At 43.4% G+C, this 12,608-nt stretch overlaps 1 protein-coding gene across 1 annotated transcript in view; it reads left to right on the top strand.

The window, feature by feature from the left end:
* Nucleotides 1-12,608, top strand: part of dok1b (docking protein 1b) — a 46,298-nt gene that overhangs the window by 1,218 nt on the left and 32,472 nt on the right. The gene's annotated exons all lie outside the window — the stretch shown is intronic.

Genomic DNA, 12,608 nt, shown 5'->3' with positions numbered 1-12,608 from the left:
AAGCCCCCAGGCCTGTATATAACTACCTTGCCCTAAAGCCCCCAGGCCTGTATATAACTACCTTGCCTTAGAGCCCCCAGGCCTGTATATAACGTCAGGGAGAATATACAGGCAGCAGGGTAGCCTAGTGGTTAGAGCATTGGACTAGTAACCGAAAGGTTGCAAGTTCAAATCTCTGAGCTGACAAGGTACAAATCTGTCGTTCTGCCCCTGAACAGGCAGTTAACCCATGCTACACTCTTAATTGACTTGCCTAGTTAAATAAAGGTAAAAAAATATATAGAAATACCTTGCCCTAGAGCACCCAGGCCTGTATATGAATATTACTAGTAACACACGGTCACTGGTCTGTAAGAGGCCTCTCGCTCTCTTTTTCTCTGTTTCTCTCTCAATTCAATTCAAGGGGTTTTATTGGCATGGGAAACATATGTTTATATTGCCAAAGCAAGTGAAATAGATAATTAACTTAAGTGAACAGTAAACATTACACTCACAGAAGTTCTAAAAGAATAAAGACATTTCAAATGTCATATTATGTCTATATACAGTGTTATAACCATTTGTTAATAGTTAGAGTACAAAAGGGAAAATACATGTATTTACAATGGTGTTTGTTCTTCACTGGTTGACCTTTTCTTGTGGCAACAGGTCACACATCTTGCTGCTGTGATGGCACACTGTGGTATTTCACCCAGTAGATATGGGAGTTTATCAACATTGGATTTGTTTTCAAAATCTTTGTGGGTCTGTGTAATCTGAGGGAAATATGTGTCTCTAATATGGTCATACATTTGGCAGGAGGTTAGGAAGTGCAGCTCAGTTTCCACCTCATTTTGTTGGCAGTGTGCACATAGCCTGTCTTCTCTCGAGAGCCAGGTCTGCCTACAGCGGCCTTTCTCAATAGCAAGGCTATGCTCACTGAGTCTGTACATAGTCAAAGATTTCTCTGTATCTCTCTCTTTCTGGTGGGTCCATCAGTGTACCATGGTCTATTATTATGTGTGGTTATGACTGATGGTGTCAGATGGCGGCAGACGGTATTAAATGGTGGCAGATGGTGGCAGACGGTGTCAGGTGGCGGTAGACGGTATTAAATGGTGGCAGATGGTGGCAGACGGTGTAAGATGGCGGCAGACGGTGTCAGGTGGCGGTAGATGGTGTTAAATGGTGTCAGACGGTGTCAGATGGTGTTAGATGTGTCAGACGGTGTTACATGGTGTCAGATGGTGGTAGACAGGTCAGACAGTGTCAGATGGTGTTAAATGATGGTAGAAGTGTCAGAGAGTGTCAGACGGTGTTAAATGGTGTCAGATGGTGGTAGACCGTGTCAGATGGTGGTAGACCGTGTCAGATGGTGGTAGATTTTAAACAGGGAGGATTGTGTAAGCATCCGTTCTGTTGGTGAGAACACACACTTTGATACAACCATGTCTTGAGGTTGGAAAATGTGACACAACTGTGTACTACTAATAAGTCTGAAGGTTTCATAAGGACATTTATAGCAGGGCACTGCTCAATTCCCGTTTTTGAAATCATACAGAGACACCTACTATAGATCTTAACTGTACCCTACTTCATTTGAATTATTATTGTGTTTTTGTCTTGTCAGCTAGGCATCTATGCATGCATGATTGTTGAAACTTCATTACTAATGCAGTCCGAGGAGGATGCTATAAGCTTTGACTTTCTGATAAGCAAAAGGAGGTTTGGGCTCATTTTAATGACTCCAATGGAATAAATGGAACGGGATCAAACAGGGCCTCCTGAGTGGCACAGCGGTCTACGGCACTGCGTCGAGGCGCTTGAGGCGTCACTTCGATCCCAGGCTGTGACCGGGGAGACCCATGAGGCGGCGCACAATTGGCCCAGCATCGTCCGGGTTAGGAGAGGGTTTGGCCGGCCGGGATGTCCTTGTCCCATCGCACTCTAGCGACTCCTTGTGGCGGGCCGGGCGCCTGCATGCTGTTTTCGGTTGCCAGTTGTACGGTGTTTCCTCTAACACATTGGTGGAAACAGTGAGCAGTGTGCCAAGCAGTTCGTACGGGAATATCATGAAATTGGGGAGATATTAAACTGATGAAACATGGAAACCAGATGTTTGACTCTGTTCCATTTGTACCTTTCCAGACATTACAATGAGCCCGTCCTCCAATAGCTCCTCCCACCAGCCTCCACACACACTGAGAGACAGGCAGCTGCTTGTCTACACCCTGCAGCAGCAGACTCTAGACGGTGTGGTGGATGGATGGAGGATATGTTGTGTTATTAAGGGCCTGGAGGGTGTAGAAATCAGAGAAGCTATTACAGTATAAATACAATACAACTTTATTAATCCCTGAGGGGTTGACATTAATACAATACAACTGTATTAATCCCTGAGGGGCTGACATTAATACAATACAACTTTATTAATCCCTGAAGGGCTGACATTAATACAATACAACTGTATTAATCCCAGAGGGGCTGACATTAATACAATACAACTTTATTAATCCCTGAGGGGCTGACATTAATACAATACAACTTTATTAATCCCTGAGGGGCTGACATTAATACAATACAACTTTATTAATCCCTGAGGGGCTGACATTAATACAATACAACTTTATTAATCCCTGAGGGGCTGACATTAAGACAATACAACTTTATTAATCCCTGAGGGGCTGACATTAATACAATACAACTTTATTAATCCCAGAGGGGCTGACATTAATACAATACAACTTTATTAATCCCTGAGGGGCTGACATTAATACAATACAACTTTATTAATCCCTGAGGGGCTGACATTAATACAATATAACTTTATTAATCCCTGAAGGGCTGACATGAATACAATATAACTTTATTAATCCCTGAGGGGCTGACAGGGTGCTTCAGACAGCACAAACAGACCGTATAAAAATTAAGGTAAAAGTGCATGGTTCAATCTAAAGAAACTCAAATTCTAACTAAAAGTTGTTAATTAATGGCTAAACTATCTCTAGAATAGTCATCCTTGATGGTCCTGTTAACCAGGCAGATGGCCATAGGCCACAAACGAGGCCCTTGCGCCTTTTGGGTGGAACACCTGAGACCGAGCAGGTGGTGTCCAACGGGGAGCAGTTGGAACTGTGGGTTGAGGACCTGCAGTCCCCCAGGATGTCATGGGCCTCTCCTCCTGGTCTTAGATCAGGCGTTTGTAACGGTCTGGAGGCTGTTCCTCTTCTTGACAGAGAGGCACGTGAACCAGAAACACAGAACGCTCTCGTTGAAAGAACTGTAAAAAGTTAGGGATATTGATTTGTGGATTGAGTTCAGTTTCCCGAGGAAGTGTTGTCTCTGGTGGATTTTGTTTAAAAAAAGGGGAGTTTAGGAAACGCTGGTGTAGAGGAATAAAAAGAGGGGTGACAGTAAACACCCTTGTATGGTCCTACTTCCCAAAATAGTGCCTAGTTCCCTAAGTAGTGCCCGTGGGTCAAAAGTAGAGCACGAAGGAATAGTGTACCAGTTGAGATGAAGCAGAGGTGAAACCCAGCCAGACAGGCTCCTGAGGTTACACTGTATTAGTAGTAGTATTATTTACACACTGCTATGTCTCACACACACACACACACACACACTGGGCAGGAGAACTGTTGACACAGTGATTGTGCTTGCACGTTTGGGCTTGTATAACGTTTTGTCAGTTGTGTCTGTCTGTGTGTGTGTGTGTGTGTGTGTGTGTGTGTGGGTGTCTGTCTGTCTGTGTGTGTGTGTGTCTGTGTGTGTGTGTGTGTATGTGTCTGTCTGTGTGGGTGTCTGTCTGTGGGTGTCTGTCTGTGTGTGTGGGTGTCTGTCTGTGTGTGTGTGTGGGTGTCTGTCTGTGTGTGTGGGTGTCTGTCTGTGTGTGTAGGTGTCTGTGTGTGTGTGTAGGTGTCTGTGTGTCTGTGTAGGTGTCTGTCTGTGTGTGTGTGTGTGTGTGTGTGTCTGTGTAGGTGTCTCTGTCTGTGTGGGTGTCTGTCTGTGTGTGTGTGTGTGTGTGTGGGTGTCTGTCTGTGTAGGTGTCTCTGTCTGTGTGGGTGTGTGTGTGTGTGGGTGTCTGTCTGTGTGGGTGGGTGTCTGTGTGGGTGTGTGTGGGTGTCTGTCTGTCTGTCTGTGTGTGGGTGTCTGTCTGTGTGTGGGTGTCTGTCTGTGTAGTGTGTGTGTGTGTGTGTGTGTGTGTGTGTGTGTGTGTGCCCCTAGTTCATGGAGTTGACTGAGTTGTAATGACTGTCTGTACCAGATGGAGAGGCCTAAAATAGTCTCCTGTGAAGAGTTGACTGAGTTGTAATGACTGTCTGTACCAGATGGAGAGGCCTAAAATAGTCTCCTGTGAAGAGTTGACTGAGTTGTAATGACTGTCTGTACCAGATGGAGAGGCCTAAAATAGTCTCCTGTGAAGAGTTGACTGAGTTGTAATGACTGTGTCTGAACATGTTGCTACCTGGCAGTGGAAAGCAAGGCGATGCAGAGTAGAACGTCATGTTGTGTTATGTTCTCTAACACTGATGAATGTGTGACCTAATCTCTCCTAGTGACCCGAGCGTGTGTGTGTGTTAGTGTGTGTGTGTGTTAGTGTGTGTGTGTGTTAGTGTGTGTGTGTTAGTGTGTGTGTGTTAGCGTGTGTGTGTGTGTTAGCGTGTGTGTGTTAGCGTGTGTGTGTTAGCGTGTGTGTGTTAGCGTGTGTGTGTTAGCGTGTGTGTGTTAGCGTGTGTGTGTTAGCGTGTGTGTGTTAGCGTGTGTGTGTGTGTGTGTGTTAGCGCATGTGTGTTAGCGCGTGTGTGTTAGCGTGTGTGTGTTAGTGTGTGTGTGTGTGTTAGTGTGTGTGTTAGCGTGTGTGTGTGTGTGTGTTAGCGTGTGTGTGTGTGTGTTAGTGTGTGTTAGTGTGTGTGTGTGTGTGTTAGTGTGTGTGTGTGTGTGTGTGTGTGTGTGTGTCTGTGTTAGTGTGTGTGTGTGTATGTGTTAGTGTGTGTAATGCTCTAACAACGTTCTCAGTCTATTCATCTGGTCAGACAACACTGTACTGGGCTATAACTATAACACCCTCCACTCTACACTATAACACCCTCCACTCTACACTATAACTATAACACCCTCCACTCTACACTATAACTATAACACCCTCCACTCTACACTATAACACCCTCCACTCTACACTATAACACCCTCCACTCTACACTATAACTATAACACCCTCCACTCTACACTATAACACCCTCCACTCTACACTATAACACCCTCCACTCTACACTATAACACCCTCCACTCTACACTATAACACCCTCCACTCTACACTATAACTATAACACCCTCCAATCTACACTATAACACCCTCCACTCTACACTATAACACCCTCCACTCTACACTATAACACCCTCCACTCTACACTATAACACCCTCCACTCTACACTATAACTATAACACCCTCCACTCTACACTATAACACCCTCCACTCTACACTATAACTATAACACCCTCCACTCTACACTATAACACCCTCCACTCTACACTATAACACCCTCCACTCTACACTATAACTATAACACCCTCCACTCTACACTATAACACCCTCCACTCTACACTATAACACCCTCCACTCTACACTATAACACTTTCCACTATAACTATAACACCCTCCACTCTACACTATAACTATAACACCCTCCACTCTACACTATAACACCCTCCACTCTACACTATAAATAACCCTCCACTCTACACTACCTCCACTCTGCACACTATAACACCCTCCACTCTACACTATCTACACCCTCCACTCTACACTATAACACCCTCCACTCTACACTATAACACTCCACTCTACACTATAACACCCTCCACTATAACTATAACACCCTACACTATAACACCCTCCACTCTACACTATAACACCCTCCACTCTACACTATAACACCCTCCACTCTACACTATAACACCCTCCACTCTACACTATAACACCCTCCACTCTACACTATAACACCCTCCACTCTACACACTATAACACCCTCCACTCTACACTATAACACCCTCCACTCTACACTATAACACCCTCCACTCTACACTATAACACCCTCCACTCTACACTATAACACCCTCCACTCTACACTATAACTATAACACCCTCCACTCTACACTATAACACCCTCCACTCTACACTATAACACCCTCCACTCTACACTATAACACCCTCCACTCTACACTATAACACCCTCCACTCTACACTATAACACCCTCCACTCTACACTATAACACCCTCCACTCTACACTATAAACCACTCTACACCCTCCACTCTACACTATAACACCCTCCACTCTACACTATAACACCCTCCACTCTATAACACTCCACTCTACACTATAACACCCTCCACTCTACACTATAACACCCTCCACTCTACACTATAACACCCTCCACTCTACACTATAACACCCTCCACTCTACACTATAACACCCTCCACTCTACACTATAACACCCTCCACTCTACACTATAACACCCTCCACTCTACACTATAACACCCTCCACTCTACACTGTAACACCCTCCACTCTATACTATAACACCCTCCACTCTACACTATAACACCCTCCACTCTACACTATAACACCCTCCACTCTACACTATAACACCCTCCACTCTACACTATAACACCCTCCACTCTACACTATAACTATAACACCCTCCACTCTACACTATAACACCCTCCACTCTACACTATAACACCCTCCACTCTACACTATAACTATAACACCCTCCACTCTACACTATAACACCCTCCACTCTACACTATAACTATAACACCCTCCACTCTACACTATAACACCCTCCACTCTACACTATAACACCCTCCACTCTACACTATAACTATAACACCCTCCACTCTACACTATAACACCCTCCACTCTAACTATAACCCTCCACTCTACACTATAACACCCTCCACTCTACACTATAACTATAACACCCTCCACTCTACACTATAACACCCTCCACTCTATACTATAACTATAACACCCTCCACTCTACACTATAACACCCTCCACTACACTAACACCCTCCACTCTACACTATAACACCCTCCACTCTACACTATAACTATAACACCCTCCACTCTACACTATAACTAACTATAACACCCTCCACTCTACACTATAACACCCTCCACTCTACACTATAACACCCTCCACTCTACACTATAACTATAACACCCTCCACTCTACACTATAACACCCTCCACTCTACACTATAACTATAACACCCTCCACTCTACACTATAACACCCTCCACTCTACACTATAACACCCTCCACTCTATACTATAACACTCCACTAACACCCTCCACCCTCCATACTATAACTATAACACCCTCCACTCTACACTATAACTATAACACCCTCCACTCTACACTATACTATAACACCCTCCACTCTACACTATAACACCCTCCACTCTACACTATAACTATAACCCTCCACTCTACACTATAACACCCTCCACTCTACACTATAACACCCTCCACTCTACACTATAACACCCTCCACTCTACACTATAAACCCTCCACTCTACACTATAACACCCTCCACTCTACACTATAACACCCTCCACTCTACACTATAACACCCTCCACTCTACACTATAACTATAACCCTCCACTCTACACTATAACTATAACACCCTCCACTATACACTATAACACCCTCCACTCTACACTATAACACCCTCCACTCTACACTATAACACCCTCCACTCTACACTATAACACCCTCCACTCTACACTATAAACTATCCACCCTCACACTCTCCACTCTACACTATAACACCCTCCACTCTACACTATAACACCCTCCACTCTACACTATAACACCCTCCACTCTACTATAAACTATAACACCCTCCACTCTACACTATAACTATAACACCCTCCACTCTACACTATAACACCCTCCACTCTACACTATAACACCCTCCACTCTACACTATAACACCCTCCACTCTACACTATAACACCCTCCACTCTACACTATAACACCCTCCACTCTACACTATAACACCCTCCACTCTACACTATAACACCCTCCACTCTACACTATAACACCCTCCACTCTACACACTATAACACCCTCCACTCTACACTATAACACCCTCCACTCTACACTATAACTATAACACCCTCCACTCTACACTATAACTATAACACCCTCCACTCTACACTATAACACCCTCCACTCTACACTATAACTATAACCCTCCACTCTACACTAACACCCTACACTATAACTATAACACCCTCCACTCTACACTATAACACCCTCCACTCTACACTATAACACCCTCCACTCTACACTATAACACCCTCCACTCTACACTATAACACCCTCCACTCTACACTATAACACCCTCCACTCTACACACTATAACACCCTCCACTCTACACTATAACACCCTCCACTCTACACTATAACACCCTCCACTCTACACTATAACACCCTCCACTCTACACTATAACACCTCCCTCCACTCTACACTCTACACTATAACTATAACACCCTCCACTCTACACTATAACACCCTCCACTCTACACTATAACACCCTCCACTCTACACTATAACTATAACACCCTCCACTCTACACTATAACACCCTCCACTCTACACTATAACACCCTCCACTCTACACTATAACTATAACACCTCCACTCTCCACTATAACTATAACACTCCACTCTAACTATAACACCCTCCACTCTACACTATAACACCCTCCACTCTACACTATAACACCCTCCACTCCACTATAACACCCTCCACTATAACTATAAACCCTATAACACCCTCCACTCTACACTATAACACCCTACACTATAACACCCTCCACTCTATACTATAACTATAACACCCTCCACTCTACACTATAACACCCTCCACTCTACACTATAACTATAACACCCTCCACTCTACACTATAACACCCTCCACTCTACACTATAACTATAACACCCTCCACTCTACACTATAACTATAACACCCTCCACTCTACACTATAACACTCCCTCCACTCTACACTATAACACCCTCCACTCTACACTATAACACCCTCCACTCTACACTATAACTATAACACCCTCCACTCCACTATCTCCACTCTACACTATAACACCCTCCACTCTACACTATAACACCCTCCACTCTACACTATAACACCCTCCACTCCACTATCTACACTATAACACCCTCCACTCTACACTATAACACCCTCCACTCTACACTATAACTATCCACACCCTCCACTCTACACTATAACACCCTCCACTCTACACTATAACACCCTCCACTCTACACTATAACACCCTCCACTCTACACTATAACTATAACACCCTCCACTCTACACTATAACACCCTCCACTCTACACTATAACACCCTCCACTCTACACTATAACACCCTCCACTCTACACTATAACACCCTCCACTCTACACTATAATACCCTCCACTCTACACTATAACACCCTCCACTCTACACTATAACACCCTCCACTCTACACTATAACACCCTCCACTCTACACTATAACTATAACACCCTCCACTCTACACTATAACACCCTCCACTCTACACTATAACTATAACACCCTCCACTCTACACTATAACACCCTCCACTCTACACTATAACTATAACACCCTCCACTCTACACTATAAACCCTCCACTCTACACTATAACACCTCCACTCTACACTATAAACACCCTCCACTCTACACTATAACTATAACACCCTCCACTCTACACTATAACTATAACACCCTCCACTCTACACTATAACTATAACACCCTCCACTACACTATAACACCCTCCACTCTACTATAACTATAACACCCTCCACTCTACACTATAACTATAACACCCTCCACTCTACACTATAACACCCTCCACTCTATACTATAACTATAACACTCCACTCCCTCCACTCTACACTATAACTATAACACCCTCCACTCTACACTATAACACCCTCCACTCTACACTATAACACCCTCCACTCTACACTATAACTATAACACCCTCCACTCTACACTATAACACCCTCCACTCTACACTATAACTATAACCCTCCACTCTACACTATAACACCCTCCACTCTACACTATAACTATAACACCCTCCACTCTACACTATAACACCCTCCACTCTATACTATAACTATAACACCCTCCACTCTACACTATAACACCCTCCACTCTACACTATAACTATAACACCCTCCACTCTACACTATAACTATAACACCCTCCACTCTACACTATAACACCCTCCACTCTACACTATAACACCCTCCACTCTACACTATAACTATAACACCCTCCACTCTATACTATAACTATAACACCCTCCACTCTACACTACTATAACACCCTCCACTCTACACTATAACTATAACACCCTCCACTCTACACTATAAACTCCATAACACCCCTCCACTCTACACTATAACACCCTCCACTCTACACTATAACTATAACACCCTCCACTCTACACTATAACTATAACACCCTCCACTCTACACTATAACACCCTCCACTCTACACTATAACTATAACACCCTCCACTCTACACTATAACTATAACACCCTCCACTCTACACTATAACACCCTCCACTCTACACTATAACACCCTCCACTCTACACTATAACTATAACACCCTCCACTCTACACTATAACTATAACACCCTCCACTCTACACTATAACACCCTCCACTCTACACTATAACTATAACACCCTCCACTCTACACTATAACTATAACACCCTCCACTCTACACTATAACACCCTCCACTCTACACTATAACACCCTCCACTCTACACTATAACACCCTCCACTCTACACTATAACACCCTCCACTCTACACTATAACACCCTCCACTCTATACTATAACTATAACACCCTCCACTCTACACTATAACTATAACACCCTCCACTCTATACTATAACACCCTCCACTCTATACTATAACTATAACATCCTCCACTCTACACTATAACACCCTCCACTCTACACTATAACTATAACACCCTCCACTCTACTATAACTATAACACCCTCCACTCTACTATAACTATAACACCCTCCACTCTATACTATAACTATAACACCCTCCACTCTATACTATAACTATAACACCCTCACTCTATACTATAACTATAACACCCTCCACTCTACCCTACTATAACTATAACACCCTCCACTCTACACTATAACTATAACACCCTCCACTCCACTATAACTATAACACCCTCCACTCTACACTATAACACCCTCCACTCTACACCACTCTATACTATAACTATAACACCCTCCACTCCACTCTACACTATAACTATAACACCCTCCACTCTATACTATAACACTCCATAACTATAACACCCTCCACACTCTACACTATAACTATAACACCCTCCACTCTACACTATAACACCCTCCACTCTACTACTATAATAACTATAACACCCTCCACTCTACACTATAACTATAACACCCTCCCTCCACTCTACACTATAACTATAACACCCTCCACTCTACACTATAACTATAACACCCTCCACTCTACACTATAACACCCTCCACTCTACACTATAACACCCTCCACTCTATACTATAACTATAACACCCTCCACTCTACACTATAACACCCTCCACTCTACACTATAACTATAACACCCTCCACTCTACTATAACTATAACACCCTCCACTCTATACTATAACTATAACACCCTCCACTCTACACTATACCCTCCAACTATAACACCCTCCACTCTATACTATAACTATAACCCTCCACTCTACTATAACTATAACACCCTCCACTCTACACTATAACACCCTCCACTCTACACTATAACACCCTCCACTCTATACTATAACTATAACACCCTCCACTCTATACTATAACACCCTCCACTCTATACTATAACTATAACACCCTCCACTATAACACCCTCCACTCTATACTATAACTATAACACCCTCCACTCTACACTATAACACCCTCCACTCTATACTATAACTATAACACCCTCCACTCTATACTATAACTATAACATCCTCCACTCTACACTATAACTATAACACCCTCCACTCTACACTATAACACCCTCCACTCTATACTATAACTATAACACCCTCCACTCTATACTATAACTATAACACCCTCCACTCTATACTATAACTATAACCCTCCACTCTACACTACTATAACACCCTCCACTCTATACTATAACACCCTCCACTCTATACTATAACTATAACACCCTCCACTCTACACTATAACTATAACACCCTCCACTCTATACTATAACTATAACACCCTCCACTCTCCACTATAACACCCTCCACTCTAACTATAACACCTCCACTCTATAACTATAACACCCTCCACTACACTATACTATAACTATAACACCCTCCACTCTAACTATAACACACTATAACACCCTCCACTACTACACTATAACACCCTCCACTCTACACTATAACACCCTCCACTCTACACTATAACTATAACCCTCCACTCTACACTATAACACCCTCCATCTACACTATAACACCCTCCA

The sequence above is a fragment of the Oncorhynchus tshawytscha genome, linkage group LG10 (assembly GCF_018296145.1).
Source record: "Oncorhynchus tshawytscha isolate Ot180627B linkage group LG10, Otsh_v2.0, whole genome shotgun sequence".
Classification (NCBI taxonomy): domain Eukaryota; kingdom Metazoa; phylum Chordata; class Actinopteri; order Salmoniformes; family Salmonidae; genus Oncorhynchus; species Oncorhynchus tshawytscha.
Note: the sequence above shows the minus strand (reverse complement) of the source record. Positions and strands in the feature narration are given on the sequence as shown.